We start from the raw sequence: 16,848 nt of genomic DNA, 5'->3' as shown, positions 1-16,848 counted from the left end.
CAGGTTTTGGACCGACATGAGGGAGAGTAATTAATGGCAGAAGTTTTGTTTTTGGGTGAATAAGTGGCTACATTCAAATAAATATTTTCAAGGAATAGTTTACCCAAAAATGAAAATTCTCATATGGATTACTCACCCTTGTGTCATCCAAGATATAGGTTTTTGTTTCTTCAGCAGATCACTTTATTTGATTTTGAGAGAAAAAAATCTGCTGATAATTAACTCGCCCTCGGAACACAAGGGTGTCTCCTCAAGAAATTAATACGAGAGAGTAGTCCATCGTTTTGGATGGTCCAAAATACATATATAGGATACATCAAAATAATCCACACGACTCCAGTCGACAAATAAAAGTCTTCTGAACTGAAACAATTACAATTTTTGTTGTTCAACAAAACAATACTTGTGACGCGTGGCTGAGTGTGCATCACAGAGCAAGGGCAGAAGTAAGCATTTGCAGGTTAAAAGTACATAACTAATGTTTTGTTTGTAAAAAAAATTCAATTGTTTCAGTTCAGAAGACTTATCAACTGGAGTCGTGTGGATTATTTTGATGCATCCAAGTATTTGACCATTCAAAACGATGGATTATTATTTCTTGCATTAATTTCAAAAGAACGTCTGTTTTAAAATCTATTCTGATGAAGACAGAAACCCGATTACATCTTGGATGACCTGAGGGTGAGTAAATTATCAGAACATTTACATTTTTGGGTGAACTATTCTTTTAATATTTGGACTTATGTTATGGCCACTTAACTCCACAACCCAAACTTCAAAAAAGTAGTATGTAACAGTAATTTACTGTTTCAATACCACTTCAGGGGGAGATGCCCAGTCCTGATGTTATTAAACCAAATGTATGAGGCTGTACCCAGCAGTGAGTGCAGAGTCACATAAGAAGCCTTAAGACAAAGTAATGAATGTCATCAGACTGTGCTATAGCAATCTTTGCATTCAGACGAGATAAAACTTTAGTCAGGAAAGTAGCAGGGGCTTTGACTGTTTAAATGAATAGTTCACCCAAAACTTACTGCCGACCTTTATCTAAACAACTGCAGTAAATTGATTCCAGCTTCACTTTCAAAAAGGACAACAAATGTCTATAAAATGACTCCATACAGCTCATGTAGTATAATACAAGTCTTCTGACACCTAGTGATCACTCTATAAGCAGAAAAAATAAAACAAATGTAATTCTTGTAAATAGATTTAATTTTCATCGTATTTCCTTAACCAAACTTTGCAAGATGGGGGTCTCACTGTAGCAATACCAAACCTTGCTCAGCTACAGTGGCGCCATGAGGATAAACATACAATTATGAATATGAATACAGTATAGATCAAAATTAATATGTTTTGCTTTAAGAACAATAATATGGTGTCAGAAGAATTGTCCATCTTTGACTATACAGATTTCAGATTAAAAACAGTCCCCTATTTCCACACCTGGGTTGTCATGGTCATCTGCTGTAGATCTCCACAAGCACAGGTTTTTCTATAACCTGAAATCACAAAAGAAAGAAATATTTACATTTAGGATTAGGGCTACCCCTAACCATGAATAACCCTTGCATAGTGCACCTATAAAAGTGTAATTGATTAGTTTAAGCATTCTTTACAATTTCCAAAGTCTTTATGGAGGAAACACTTAACAACCTGAACCTTAATATATGATTGATATTAAAGGGTAACTCTCGCCAAAATTGAACCTAGGCTCTTTTTGTTAATCTACCGGAGTCAAACATTTGTGTAAAAGCATAATTCGAATGGAAACGCCACTTTTAAGATTTTTAAAACAATAAGAAGGCTCGACACAACATAAAACTGTGCTTGAAGTATCACCAGGGCCTCTACACATAAACTTGCGCATTGACTACATTGTTTGTGTACACAAAGTTTACTATAAAAAAAAAGGTTTTGAAAAACTCATTCAATCAGAAGCGCTGCGCTGTTACACTACGTGAACGATCTCGAGGCCCACAGAGAAGGAAATGAATACTTGAATAAAGTCGTTATTCTTGTTTGTTTTTTGCGCTCAAAAAGTATTATCCTCGCTTGATAAACTTAAGACTGAGCCACTGTAGTTACTTGGACTATTTTAACGATTTCTTTAATAACGTTTCTGGGCCGGCAAGTTTCAATCCCTTAGAAGCCTATGGAGGAGTGATCCAGCTCTCAGATTTTATAAAAAAATCTTAATTTGTGTTCCGAGGATGAACGAAAGTCTTACGGGGTTGGAACAACATGACGGAGAGTAATTACTGACAGAATTTTCATTTTGGGGTGAACTATCCCTTTAAATATCTTTGGTGCATTGGATCAGTCTCCTTTATAGAAGGAGTTAAAACAATCTCCTTTATAAAACAATCAGCGGATGGCGGTGGGTGCGGTTTTGAAAATTGGTCAAAAAAAACAGTGGTGCGGACGGATGATGAGTTTTGTGATGCGGTTGCGGATGAAATAATAGCCCATCCGCGCATCTCTAATACGAATGGAATGTTATTATGTGTCATGGAACATTGCGCTCCCCAACTCGCGAAAGGTCGGATTTGCTCCATCTTTTGATAAGTTTTGTTTATAAAACCTTGAATCCATGCAAGACACAATGTCATTAGACATAATCCATGGCATTAGACACAACGTGCACACATGGGCAGGCCAATGTTTTTTTTGTGGCGATGACGAGCTCAGACCCACGGTAGGCATCACATGACCGCGGTATTGCTGTAACCGTACCAGCCCTACCGGAAACACTAACTGATAAAGCGAGTCGTACAAAACCTTTTTTTTTGTAAACTTTGTGTACACAATGTAGTCAATGCTTAAGTTCATGTGTAGAGCCCCTGGTGATACTTCGAGCATAGTTTTATGTTGTGTCAAGCTTTCTTAGTGTTTTAAAAATAGCGATTTTGATGCTTTCATAGAAGTGCCCCATTCACTCCCAGTCAAAAGGCATTTTGAGCTAAAACGAAATAACAGTCAATCTTAAAAGTGGCATTTCCATTCTAATTATGCCTTTACATGAAAGTTTGACTCAGGTAGATTAACAAAAAGAGCCTAGGTTCAATTTTGGCGAGAGTTACCCTATAGGGCCCTTACATAGTCAACGCATCGGTACGCGTACGCGTCTGAAAGGCTACGCGTCGCTACGCTTCGGCCGCCATTATGCGTCGATGCGTAGCCAAATGTGTCGTCCTAGTTTTTGATACGCGACGCACCGATGCACGCAATACTATGCGTTGTCGGTGGGGGCGACATTGCAAGTATTGTAAATTAATTCAAGTATATTATGTTTACAGAAGAAGATTTGAATACAATGGCGGGCGAAGAGGAAAAATTATGCGAGCTTACACGCATACATCCGCATTTATATGACAAGTTCGTCGCAATTACACTCCAATAAAATAGCGTTGGAAAATGCCTGGAGGGAGGTTGCAACCGCGATGGGAAAGACCGTAGATAAGGTGAAAACGGACTCTACTAATATCACCAGACTGTACTACCCCCTGTTGCGGGAGCGGTGTATTGCATTTCACGCATCGCCCGTGACGCGTGCGTCTGCTTGCGTCCACTGTTTAGACTATGAAAGGGAGCGCGTCACTCGCGTCACTTGCTCGCGTTGACTATGTAACAGCCCTTAAGGTTTGAACGTGCAATAGACAGATTTAACGGTTTTCATTTTTGGGTGACCTAGGCTATCCCTTTAAAGTGTAATTGATTAGTTTAAGCATTCTTTACGTTTTCCTAACTCTTTATGGAGGAAACACTTAACAACCTGTTATTAAGATTGATATTAAGGTTTGAACGTGCAATACAGACACAGATTTAATGGTTGTGATATCTCGTTTTCAAATAGAATATTTAAAATAACATTGGTGAATTGATATGATTAATTTTTTTCTAAAATAATTGTTTACTGTACTCTTATGATATGAAATAATGTAATAATCTGACCTGGAGTAATTCAGTTTGTCCAGAAGAAAATTACTAAAACAATTACAATTAAAAAAAATACTCTTTCCACACCTGTGTTGCCATGGTAATCTGCTGTACATCTCCACACGCACAAGCTTTTCCACATAACCTGAAATCACAAAATGAAATAAATATTTTCATTTAGGCTTAGGGCTACCCCTATCCATGAATAACCCTTGCGTGCACCTTCTGTAGTGTAATGGATTAGTTTGAGCAATCTTTAAAATGCCCAAACTCATTATGGAGGAAACACTTAACCTGTTATAATGATTGATAGTAAGGTTTGAACATGCAATACAGAATACAGAGATCTGATTTTCAAATAGAATGTTGAAAGTGACATTTTGGTGAATTTATATGATTTTATTTTCCTAAAATAGTTTACTATAACAGGTATGAATATGAAACAGGTATAGGTATGAAACAGGTATAGGTATGAAACCTAATCAGGAAAGGCTACTTTTTGGCTGCCATGTTATTTTAGGTAAATTTATAGGAACCAACGTTATTTACTTGATTTAGGTGCATCGAGCATTTAGCTGGTGTGTAAGTGTTAACGATCCATCGATCTAGATCTATGCAAATAATGCTACCTTTTGTATTGAATTGAAAACTCTCTTACCTTCGTTCGAAACGCGCCAGAAAACATTTATTTCCTTTTTCCAAAATGCCAATGCAGATCCATGATATCGGATGATGGCTCACCTAAAAGGAATGAAAACAAAACACTCAAAACACCCGCTCTAACCCGTTGAGGAGACGATTCTTTCAACCGTTTATCATTTTTCAAACTTCTCAAACATGATGTGACCAATCATTTGCTCTTTCAGTTGTTACGACACATTCGACATTGGCGGTCGTTGTGGGCGGGACTAGAGGACCATAGACTGTAGAGGACACGGAATTGGCGGCAAATTTGAATCTGCTTCGCGCACACACACACACACACACACACACACACACACAGCAATATGCATCTGAATAAAGTGTGCTGTTGAATAAAATGTTGAATGTTAAATAGTTTTATGGAGTTGAAATTACAATTTTCATTATTCTGTGGAAATATTTTGATCTTTGTCAAAATGCACAAATCATTCTCCGAATAGGCAACAAAAGTTACACACATATTATTATTATATATATTATTATTATATATTACACACACACATATATTATATATTATATATATATATACACACACACACACACATATACATATGAATGACATATTGCTATTAGTGGTTAAAACACACACAGTTAAAAAAAGACAATATGTATGTTCATCTGTATATTTATGTTTACATGCCTAATTTTGCTCTCATGCATTTGTTAGTTTTTTTCTGTACACGTGTAAAACGTATCTGCAAAATCCCACAAGGAAAGATTATGCATGCTTCTCCCCAACAGGTATTACGTTGACCCCATAATTCACTACCCTATTTTTCAGCACGGAAGAAGCTATTTCATATGAGATATTTTCATGTTTGAGAGTTCAGTTTCTACTTGAAAACTAACAAGAGTGTGGTAAACAGTAAATAATACTTGTGCTATATGATTATAATGTGTTTATGATTATGATAATATTAAAATAATATGGTAACAAATATTAGTAATGAAATGTTTTTCTTCAGATGTATCGATGACACCAGAAGTCTCACACGTGCAAGTTAAAAAAGGGCTGTGCCCATTCATATGTCAAAAATAAGGTGGATAACACAATGGCCTGGATGGCAGTAATATTTATATGTTTAAGTGGTTGTTACAAGGTTATTGCTAAACATTTACTAGGGGTTTAGATGTTACTTGGTGGTTGCTCTGTGATTTCAAGTGGTTGCCAATAACAAGGATGGTGAATGTGATTTCAGAACTTGTTCCTGGATCAACTTCCTTGAAGGTCCTGGAACAATATTCGATTTTAGGGATACATTTAAAATTAATATCAAGTGTACGCTTATGGTCTGTGTTAGGGGCTTATACACCATTCTTATTAACCTATAATTTCCCTCTGATTTTAGGGGTAAAGGGGTTAGGGTTAGGATAGAGTTAAGACGTTTTATGACAGGAATGTTGTTCCATGATCAACAAAAGATGTTGTAGGTACACATCTTACTTTGCAAAATCACCTCAACCTTCACAGAGGATATACCATAACTATATATATATATATATATATATATATATATATATATATATATATATATATATTTTATTATTATTATTTTTTTATTATGTTTTTTTTTTTTTTAAAGCACAATGTCCCTGTTATAAACACTATCACACAGTCACACTATCACAGCTGTCACAATGTCACTGTATTAAATAACTGAACTATTTATGAAAATAAATGTATTGTTAAAAAAAGTGCTTTTAGAGGTGACACTAGTTGCAGCTCCAAAAACTAAATAAATTCATAAATTCAAGTTGAGTTATACAAGCAGCTCAAAACAAAAGAAGTGGATTTGATGAAGTTGAGCAGTATTGCTGAACTATGCTCAACAGTTAGGGATTGAGGTGGAATCTGAGTTTATCAGTATGTGGTCTTCTTATTTTGCGACAGGAGCAAAACCCTTTAAAAACATTTTAATTTATGTTTAAATGCAGACGCAATATATTTTTGACTCCAATTTTTTATTTGGTGATCTTGCCGTAAGTACTAGAAAACGAGAGAAAAGGAGACAAGACGTGTGTTGTGAAACCAGCTTACGTTTGCTTGTACTGCGTGATCTATTCGGTAACGGAACATCAACGAACAACGCAACGCGGGCTGGCTCAGTCACACTTGGCCAACAGGTGAGCATGAGCAAACACCTTTTTCTTGACCTTAATCATTTCATGTGCAATTGTATGTTTGGTTACATATAAACAACATTCAAGTAATGTTACTGTCTCTCCCCACCCGTGTGCGAAGAAATTTGATTTGATAAATTCTAACTGGCTAACTAGCTACGTTTTGCATATAAAACTGCACATTTGCGTCAGGGTTATCTGTATGGAAATTACATGCGGCACTTGTTCTGAATGTAATAAATAATACACGCTTTGGTAACAATATATTGCTAGATTTTCTGTGTGGTTGTAATACTCCAGAAAAGAAGTGTAAAGTTTTAAAGAAACAGCGCTGATGCGATATGGCTTTCTTATCCGTGTATTGAGCATGGATGAATAATAAAAAATATAGGCCTACACATAACAAAAACAGTACATTACAATCTTAATACATTCATAGCCTTCATTTTGCATAGTGATGAGTGATTTTAACATTTATAACCACTTTCATTACACTCAAGATAATCAAATAACCAACGTTATAACCTCTTTTTTTCACACTCGCTACACCTCGTGTATCGTTACATGCTTTGGGCCCAAACTGACACGTGCGGATACTGCGCATTCCAAATCTACATTTAACACTGGAAATTGACACTTGTTAAGAAAACGGGAATTTAAACGGGAAGTTCTCAACAATATACTCTTCTGTGTTAAAATGTATAATACATCTTTCAAATGTTTTTAGCTCACCGTTTAATTTGTAATGTGAAATGGCTAATGTATTTACATGCCGCTTCTGTGGCCTTTCGCTAAAATCTGTAAAAGGTTATGTAGATCATCAAGTACTACATAGACATGAGGCTAATGGCCAATATCCATGTTGTGTGACTGACTGCAAACGTGTTTTTGTTAAGTACAGTGCTCTTAAAACACATTTTCATCGACACCACAAAAACCCATCTGTGACAACTGTACATTATACAAGTAGTCAAACACCATATACATGTGAGAACACAAGTTGTCAGAAGCAGTGCACAGATTTCAAAGATTTGCTTGCACATCTCAGGTCACATCTTTCCAAAAGTGAGTTGGTAAACTGTCCATTTGCTAGCTGTGGCAAAATATTTAAGAAACGGTCATCATTTACTTCCCATATATCCAGGATCCATAAACATGCGATTGCAGGGCAATTATCCACTACATTTTCTGCAGACTTGGTGCATACTGAGCCAGCTTTTGATGCAATTGAATGTGATACAGGTGAAAATGCATGTGAGGATATGCCAAGTGATACTGATATGAGAGCCATCTACACAAAAAATCTCTCTATGTTTTACATGAAACTGCAGGCAAAGCGCCTCATTCCTTCATCCACCATACAGATGATTGTTGAAGAGATAAATGGCTTACATGATATTTGCAGTCAGCACACAACAAAACAATTCAAAGAAATACTTAAAGAGCGTACACATATTTCTGATTCTGATGTAGAAGCAGCTTTGAATGGTGTGACAGATTTGCATTCTTCATGCAGCCTTCCTCTCTCTACAGAATATACCCGGAAGCAGTTTTTTCAAAAGAACTTCTCCTATGTGCACCCACAACCTATTTACCTAGGGACAGATGATAAAAGAAGAGACAGGTATGTACAGTACATCCCTCTCAAAGACACTTTGAATGCAATATTAAAAGATCCTGTGGTTTGGCAGGAATGTGTGAAGACTCAAAATGTCCCTCCTACAGGGGTATTAACTGATGTGTGTGATGGATCAGTGTTTCGTACCAATGCTTTGTTTATGCAGCCAGGTATAAGTTTAAAGCTTATTTTGTACCAGGATGCTTTCGAGGTAGTCAACCCTCTCGGTTCGGCAAAGAAAAAGCACAAGATAGTGGGGGTGTACTTTACACTTGCCAACTTTGAGCCGTTCTATCGGTCAAGTGTTGATCACCTGCAGCTTTTGCTTTTGTGCACGGAGCAAGATTTTAAATACTTTGGGCAGGAGAAATTGTTTTCAAGAATGCTGTCAGATATTAAAGAGCTAGAAGACAATGGTCTAGTCACGTCTTCAGGTCATATTGTACGGGCAGCGGTCTTGTGCATCGTTGGTGACAATTTGGGATCCCACTGTATTGGTGGTTATACTGAAAATTTCAGTACTTCCTCTCACTGTTGTAGGTTCTGTTTGGTACCCAGAAAGGAAATTGGTAATGTGACAGTCAGGTTTCCAGTGAGGACAGTTGATAATTACAAAGAGGCAGTGCAGCTACTACAAGACAGTGAGGAAACAATTGTAAATGGAGTGAAGTTTGACTCATTTTTCAATAGCCTTCAGTATTTTCATGTATGTCAGCCTGGCCTTCCACCCTGCCTAGGTCATGACTTATTTGAAGGAGTGGTTGCCTATGACCTTTCTATTTACCTGCAGTACTTTGTGAAAGTGAAAAAATGGATGACTTACCAGCAACTCAACCGGCAAATCAAACAGTTCAAATACATGGGTCCTGATGCTAGTTCAGTTCCTTCAGAAGTCAGTGAACAAGGAATTAAGATTGGTGGGCAGGCAGCTGAGAATTGGTGTTTGCTGCGACTCCTTCCCATCATTATTGGGGACAGAATCAAAGACACCCAGGACCAGGTATGGCAGGTAGTGATAATGCTAAAGGAAGTAGTGGAGTTAGTCTGTTCCCCTATAATATCTGCTGCCCAAGTTAGTTTCCTTCAGGTCCACATTCAAGAATATCTTGAAACAAGGAAGCATCTATTTCCGTCTGCAAAACTGAAACCAAAGCATCACTATCTCCTACACTATCCATTGTTGATCATGAGGTTTGGCCCACTCATTCGCTTGTGGACAATGAGGTTTGAGAGCAAACACTCATACTTCAAACAATGTGTGAGGAGGACACAAAACTTCAAAAATGTTTGCAAGAGTCTGGCAAACAATCATCAGCTCCTTCAATCCTACATGAACTCCAGCTCCTTCTTTCCTCCAGCTTTGCAGGTGAAAGACTCCTCCCCTTACCATGCTGATCTGTACAGCAGTAAAGTACGCAATACTATTGAGGCAAGCTTGGTCACACCTGACTTGGTGTCCACAGAAGTGACCTTTAAGGGAACTCTCTATAGAAAGGGTTCCTTTCTTTGCCTTAATAATGATGAGTCTGTGGAATTTGGACAAATTGAGCTTGTTCTTATGAAAGGAAACAAAGATGTCTATTTTCTTGTGACACCACACTCATCATCTTACATGCCAGAGTATGGGCTCTATAAAGTTGGAGAAGCTGCAAGGGATATGCTTTGCATTCATGCTGATCATTGTCTAGATTTTTACCCACTTGCTGCATACAGTCTGTTTGCGATGAAAGTAATATCCCTGAAGCATAGTGTTTTAGATCTGTAGCTATGTTTCCATTTCACTGATCATTTATTTCCCCTGTTTAGCCATGGATGACATAGCCACACTCATTAAAGAAGCACTTCCGATGTATAGCACACCGGCTACAATGCAACCCATTTTGGATGCCCTCCGAGACCTGGGTGTGGAAATGGTTGATGACATGAACCTTGTACAGACAGATGACCTTGCTGGAGTCCTTAAACCCATTCAAGCAAGGAGGCTTCTTGCACACATAAAAAGTAAGGAAGGCCTATAGTTTGAACATTTGAATGTTTTTTTTTTGTTGTTGTTGTTGTAAATATTGACAAAGGGCCTGTATTTTGAATATAAGTGATCAATGATCAATCAATGTACTAAATCCACAATTTCTACAAAGTTGTGTATTTACACTGTCAAAAATTAATCCGTGGTCAAGCATGACTTTGATCTTTTTAAGTGAATGTGTCTCTGTTTAGGTGTCTTCTCTACTCAGAGCGATATAGCTCCAAGCCACTCAAACATGGAAGATGATTTCCCTAAATGTTCCCTAGTCTCAGCCCAAAATCTTGTAACACCACCACGGATCAGTCTAACAAGCCCACGGACACCCTTTACTACTCAATGCTCACCTGCAAGTGTCATCTCCTCTCCATCTGATTCTGACAGCACTAGTTCCTCTACACAACTGGCCAGTGACTGGCACTACAATTTTAAAGTCCCCTGGAACATGCTACCAGCTGTTTTGAAGAAGAAATTAAGCAATCAGGAGCGACCAACAGCCAGGGAAAGGAGGGAAATGATTCGCATTATTGCCGCTGAAATCCTTGCACTTTGCAAAAAACCATCAAAGAAACACCTAAATGAAGTTGCACGGAAGATGGTCCTTGAATATCCAAAGTCTTTAAAAGACATGACTGAAGATGAAATCGTTGGAAGTGGGCATGATTCTTTAACAAAACAATTTCAGAACAGAGTTGACAACTACAGGAGAAATGAGATGCTGGGTAAGCACAACAGCACTCTAGATGACAGCAGCCCTGTTCCAGAAAAAAAGATGCAACGCAAAGACTCTTATGGCTGTATTCTTTGGGAGTCTCGGCCTGTCAATGTGGAAGCACAGATGATGAAGAAAAAAGAGATGCAAGGAATGTTCAAGGTAAATGACAGGAATACAAAACAAATAGAACAGTTAATGTCAGATACCTTCGTATCACAGAGAAATGACATACAGTCTGGAAAGGACACACAGGTCATTAAAGAAGAATGGCCCTATCTATTTTCACTTGATGGCATGAAGGCACACTTCAAACTGTTAACCGGTGTCTACGTCAATGCGGAATTTGAGGAGGCCATGGCAACAAAATTGGGTAGAGTTCTTGACTACTTTCAGTCTCTTCCACTTGAGAAGTCAAACATAACTTCAAAACAGAGAGAAGAAATCAAAGCTGGTGGTGGAACCTCTGGAGCAGTGTTAATGCTACTTTTACACTTCAAAGATGATTATGCCAAAATGTTCCACATGGTCGACAAAACTTGCATTGCAGATGAGGTTCAGACAGAACACCTGTCACCCACACCATGCATAATTGTATGTGGTAAGTGAGAGGCAACAGAATTTGTGTGTGCTAAAATCAAGTAGTGACATTTAAATTGATGGATTTTCATGTATGACTCTGATAATATTATTATTATTATTATTTTCACAGGAGAGAGTCCAATGTCTGCAGCAAATTTCATGGTGGCAGCAGACCAGGAGGTGATAATCGAAAAAATGACAAGCTTCACAGATGCACTGGTCTGCATGTTTATGTGTTACTACATCTTTAACATGCACTACCCAACGGCACTTGGGGCCACGCTCGAGTTTCTTCAAAGGTAAATGTAATTTTATTATCTTCTGATTGGGATTTTTTTTGTATTGATTTCAAGTTGAACTGATTGTTCAAGGAATAGAACTTAAATCTCATATGAGCCAATAAACTAGGGATGCACCGATATGCAAATTTTGGCCGATACGATAATTCTTTACATTTGAAAGCCGATAACTGATATATTGGCCGATAAATGTAAATTCAAATTTGGACATACTTTGATAGCCTGAATACAAAAACAAAAGGCTCACCATTAAAATCAATGTCCCGAACACTTCAACATAAATCATTCACATTCAATACAGTAGCCTAGTTTGAACCAGTGTAAGATTCTTTAACTTTTAAAATTAAAGCTACAATATGTAATTCAAACAAAGTCCAAAGTTCACGGAAAGGAAAGGAAACAGAGACGGCAGAAAACGGCATCGTGCTTGTTTTCTGTATTTTACAAAAGCTTTACAGTTTTTAATTTTTTTTAGCTTCTATCTGTATGACCATAAATTACGGAGTAACAGGTTCCTCAGAAGGACAAAAATTCCTGTGATCGCACCGACACCTCACACGTGCACACGTTATAGCATTGCTAACTTAACATCGCAGCATGTTCATTATCAAAATAAAATATCAGTCAAAGCTCAGCTTTAGGAGGGGAAGAGACAGAGCAAGAGAAAAACAAAGATAAAAAGAGTGTGATGCTGATGAGGAGAGAAAAATAATCAGCTGCCCACTGATATGGTTTTAAAGCTATTATTATCAAATTTTTTTGGCTTTCAAAACATCTTAAAATGCACATGTGTAGATCAGAGAAATCAAAATTTCCCTGAAACCCCCCAAACTACCTCACATTCGGGACCTCAGTGATTATAAAACCCTGCCATCTGCATGTTAATGAAACTAGTTAATAGTTATTTTTATTCAGATCGATTTAGATTTTTTTATAGGCAGTATGTTGTTAACTGAGTTTGTGTGTGCTGCGCTCTTTTGTGTAGATTTCTCCTCGAGAGGCTGCGCGAGCGTCAACAGCGCAACCTTACCGTCAGTAATACATTATTATCCACAATCGATCGCAACTTATAATAAATTTAATAAAATCAGAATCATTCTCTCGGTTTAGTGATTCCCTACTTACTTTTTGATTTATTATTGATGTTCTAATCAGGCTACTTGTCCGGTCGGGCAAGTAAAATTCTCTTTTACTTGTCCCTTCAAAAAATCCACTTGTCCCGGACAAGCGTCGAGCCCTGCACAACCTTTCACAAATGAGGAGAGGAGAGGAGACGAGAGGAGAGGAGAGATGCTTGATGTAATTAACTTTGTAGTTATTGTTCTACAACAGGCCAGATTCAGTATCAACCAATACCGATAACGATACCAGCGCAGTTTAAAAAAAAATAAAAATCAAGTAGAATTTCTATAAGTCTGTGTGTTGAACTAATAAATCACTCTTTTGTGTGTTAAACACAATCTACTTAATACAGTCAACTTCATTATAAAGAAAAACAACAAATCAAAAAAATATGATCATAACCTATGACAAAAATTCTATTATAAACTAGATTAGTGGATAACTCAGCAGTCAAATTTAGTCTAGAATAATCACAAGTGCACAATAATTGTATAAAATCTGAACATTTAGTGAAAAAAAACATTATTTAGTGGGGAACAAATAAGAGACAATAAGTGTAGCACTAAATCTGGTAAAACATTACACATTGCTCTTTGTATTGTTGTAAAATACATTCATGAAAAACAAGATAACAAAAATCAGAAAGATCAATTATTTTATATATAGTCTACTATAAAATTAAGACATATTTTAAATGTATAGCACAGATGTTTAATGAGGCAGCAACATATGATAGATAGGACAGAACAAAAAAGGCTATTAATAATCTTTCATTGCACAAAAGTATTATGATATGATTATGAAAGACTCCAATACAGTGCGGCACAAAGCGCTTATGCGCATCCCGAGCGCAGATTGATGGGCTTGAAGCAACATGGAGTCACAGCGTGTCGAGTCCGCATTGAAAAGTTCAAAGCACAAAGGAAAGACATATCGATGCATAGTGTATTATACAGTATCTATCTATGCAGTAGTTTATTGAGCCTTTTCTTTTAACAGTTTTAAATTTCAGTTACTGTGCGTGTGAAGAACAGTTATAGTGCTCTCCAGTGTTGTGATCTAACAGACACACGGTAGAAAGGAACATGATTAAGGTACAGCAATAGCCTACAGTCCAGCAAGATAGTAATTTTAATGCGAAACCATAGAGCTTTATCTACAGATCAAGTATAATAATAGTCAAATTCAATCATCTTGGAGAGTTTCATCGTTGACTGTCGTAACCGATCGCGATGCGCTGTTTGACGCTGAATGGAGAATGACTGACAGCCGCAGCGGAGGGAAAAGTTTACGTGAACTTGAATTTAATGACTTAAATATTCATTTCTATCTCACATTATACTATAGTATGGCTTCAGAACACTTATAGTGCACGAAAACTTTATGGTGCTTTATAATGCTTTTGTGGGGCTTAACAATAACAGAATAGTAAACGCACAATATCGGATTTGGATCGGCCTCTTCTGACCGATACCCGATAAGGCAAAAATGGCAGTATCAACCGATACTGAGTATCGGATCGGGACCTCCCTACTACTAGGTGTTTAGAGCATTTTTGACATTTCAGTCTCTCATAGACCATAAGCGACCAGTCTCGCTTGTGCATATGCTGAGTCTGTCTCAACATTTCTCGCAAATAAACCTTCCAACCTGCCTTCGGCATCTTTTATATTCATCAAATAGGCCTACTGTTTTAAGTTACAAATATTTAAAGTTACATAAGTAGAGAAACAGTATTGCCCCTAAATTATCAGTAAAGTCAAAAGTGTTCACATCTAGGTGTTCACATAGAAACAGCCTAGAACTACAAACAAGGGCTATAGGAGAGAAGTGACCTCTCTGGTGCCCTCTTTGAGACAACAATTATAACATTCATCCATACACTTCATGTGGGTACATTGATATTGATAAGATTGGTGTATTATTGTGAGTTGATCTTTTGTTGATATGTAACAGGTTTGACTGTTACAAACTGTAACAGTTTGTTTTTTTATTCCACTCATTTACCAACAGGTGCATATTTAAGATCAATCCTGACAAGGGCTCCAAAGTTGAGCGTCTGGAGAAAAAGAAGAGCAATGCAGTGAACCCGAAAGTCCTGACCCTTATCACTCGGATTTCGGAGTTTGAGTGGAGTTCTTAATGAGTAAGTTGCTTATTGTCACTTTGCATGTATTAATGCTCTAAAGCCCAAAGTACATACTTTGTTGAAAAGCAAACATAGTGTACAATGTACAGCACGAGTGACGCCTAGAATGACGAAAACAAACATACAAAAAAAAAAAACAACGGAGTATGAAGTAATCGTTGGTTATTTGCTGCATCGTCACTGAAAAATTACATTGTTGTGGAGAATGCTGCTTACTGGCTGAACGGAAAGACACTTACATACTATGCATGTAAACATGAACACTTCGTGTCTTAAAGGGGTAGTTCACCCAAAAACGAAACTTCTGTCATTACTCTCCCTTGTGTCGTTCATGTTTGTTCATCTTCAGAACACAAATGAAGATATTTTTAACTCTTTCCCTGCCAGTGTTTAAAAAAAAATGTTGCCATTGTTTTTGACGATATTTTGGTTTACGAATATATGAACATAATATATATTAAAATAAAGATCTGAGCCTCTGCTTTAAAAAAAACACAAATTATTTTTTTTTATCTTAATTTGTTCTTATTTGATCACCACTTGAACATAGGTAGGTTTTGTCAAAAATAAAAAATTCTGTACAAAAAGCTTAGAAAAATGCATTTTGAACTACATTCTCCAAACTCCTTCCCGTTTGTGCTTATCACGTCTACGTTCGCAGATGCTTGTTTCTCTGATTTGGAAGTCTCGTACTTAAAACATGCGGATGTTTTAGCTTGTACATATTGCTAATCTTTCTAATAAACCGTCTGTACTTCTCATCTCCTGTACTAGATGCCATTTTTTTTCTCACAAGTTGTTATGTTCTTTACAGATCCAAGGAGGATTATGTGCATGGGTTGGCCTGTTGGCCTGTGGCCGGCAGCGGCAGATTTTCCGGAGAAAATCTCTGGATACAATGTTTTATATAATAATACAATGTTTTATATCATAATTAATAAAATGTGTTATAAATATGGAGTTGTCTAATTTCTGATTTCTGTTGATATTGTAGGCATTAAAATCATTTTAGGAACCATAGACCACAAAAAGTTAAGCTCTGAATTTTGATCCAGGAAACATGGGCATAATAAAACCCTAAATAAACCACATTTTAATTTGTAATGACAATTTATTAAAAAATCTAAATATAGCTGCAAGCAGCGCAAAAACATTTGAATTTTGCTATAATGTACTTAATCACTGGCCGAATATTAACACAGACATCGCACCCTGGAGAAAGTAATTCCCGGGAGGGAGCATTCTGAAGAACACTTTAAATTTACTGATTTATGTAATTTTACATTAATTTCTGTCATGAACAGGAAAATAATCTAGAACATTAACAGTTATTTTATGTAAAACTACATGTTTAATCTGTAAAAATATTATGAATTGCCTTTAAAAAACAGAATTTTGATGTAATTTCTAATTACGATTAATTACTGTATTTTTAATGGTAAAACTTTAAATTACAGCAAATATCTGTAAAACAACAGCATTTTACTCTTTAATGAAAAAAGGGGGAAATTCTGTAAAAAAATACAGAACATTACCTGTAAAATAACATTTTTTTTTTACAGTGCATGATTTTGTGTA

The 16,848-nt window shown here is 36.8% G+C and overlaps 1 long non-coding RNA gene across 1 annotated transcript; it reads right to left on the bottom strand.

Moving 5' to 3' along the window:
• Positions 1 to 1,353: 1,353 nt before the first annotated feature.
• LOC127636935 (uncharacterized) lies at positions 1,354 to 4,717 on the bottom strand. Its single transcript, XR_007969651.1, has 3 exons — positions 4,601 to 4,717; positions 4,030 to 4,087; positions 1,354 to 1,505 (listed from the first exon to the last, which is right to left on the bottom strand). It is a non-coding gene; the product is annotated as an uncharacterized LOC127636935 (long non-coding RNA).
• Positions 4,718 to 16,848: the final 12,131 nt, after the last annotated feature.

The sequence above is a fragment of the Xyrauchen texanus genome, chromosome 44 (genome assembly GCF_025860055.1).
Source record: "Xyrauchen texanus isolate HMW12.3.18 chromosome 44, RBS_HiC_50CHRs, whole genome shotgun sequence".
Taxonomy (NCBI): domain Eukaryota; kingdom Metazoa; phylum Chordata; class Actinopteri; order Cypriniformes; family Catostomidae; genus Xyrauchen; species Xyrauchen texanus.
The sequence above is the reverse complement of the archived record's forward strand: the minus strand, read 5'-3'. Positions and strand labels throughout refer to the sequence as shown.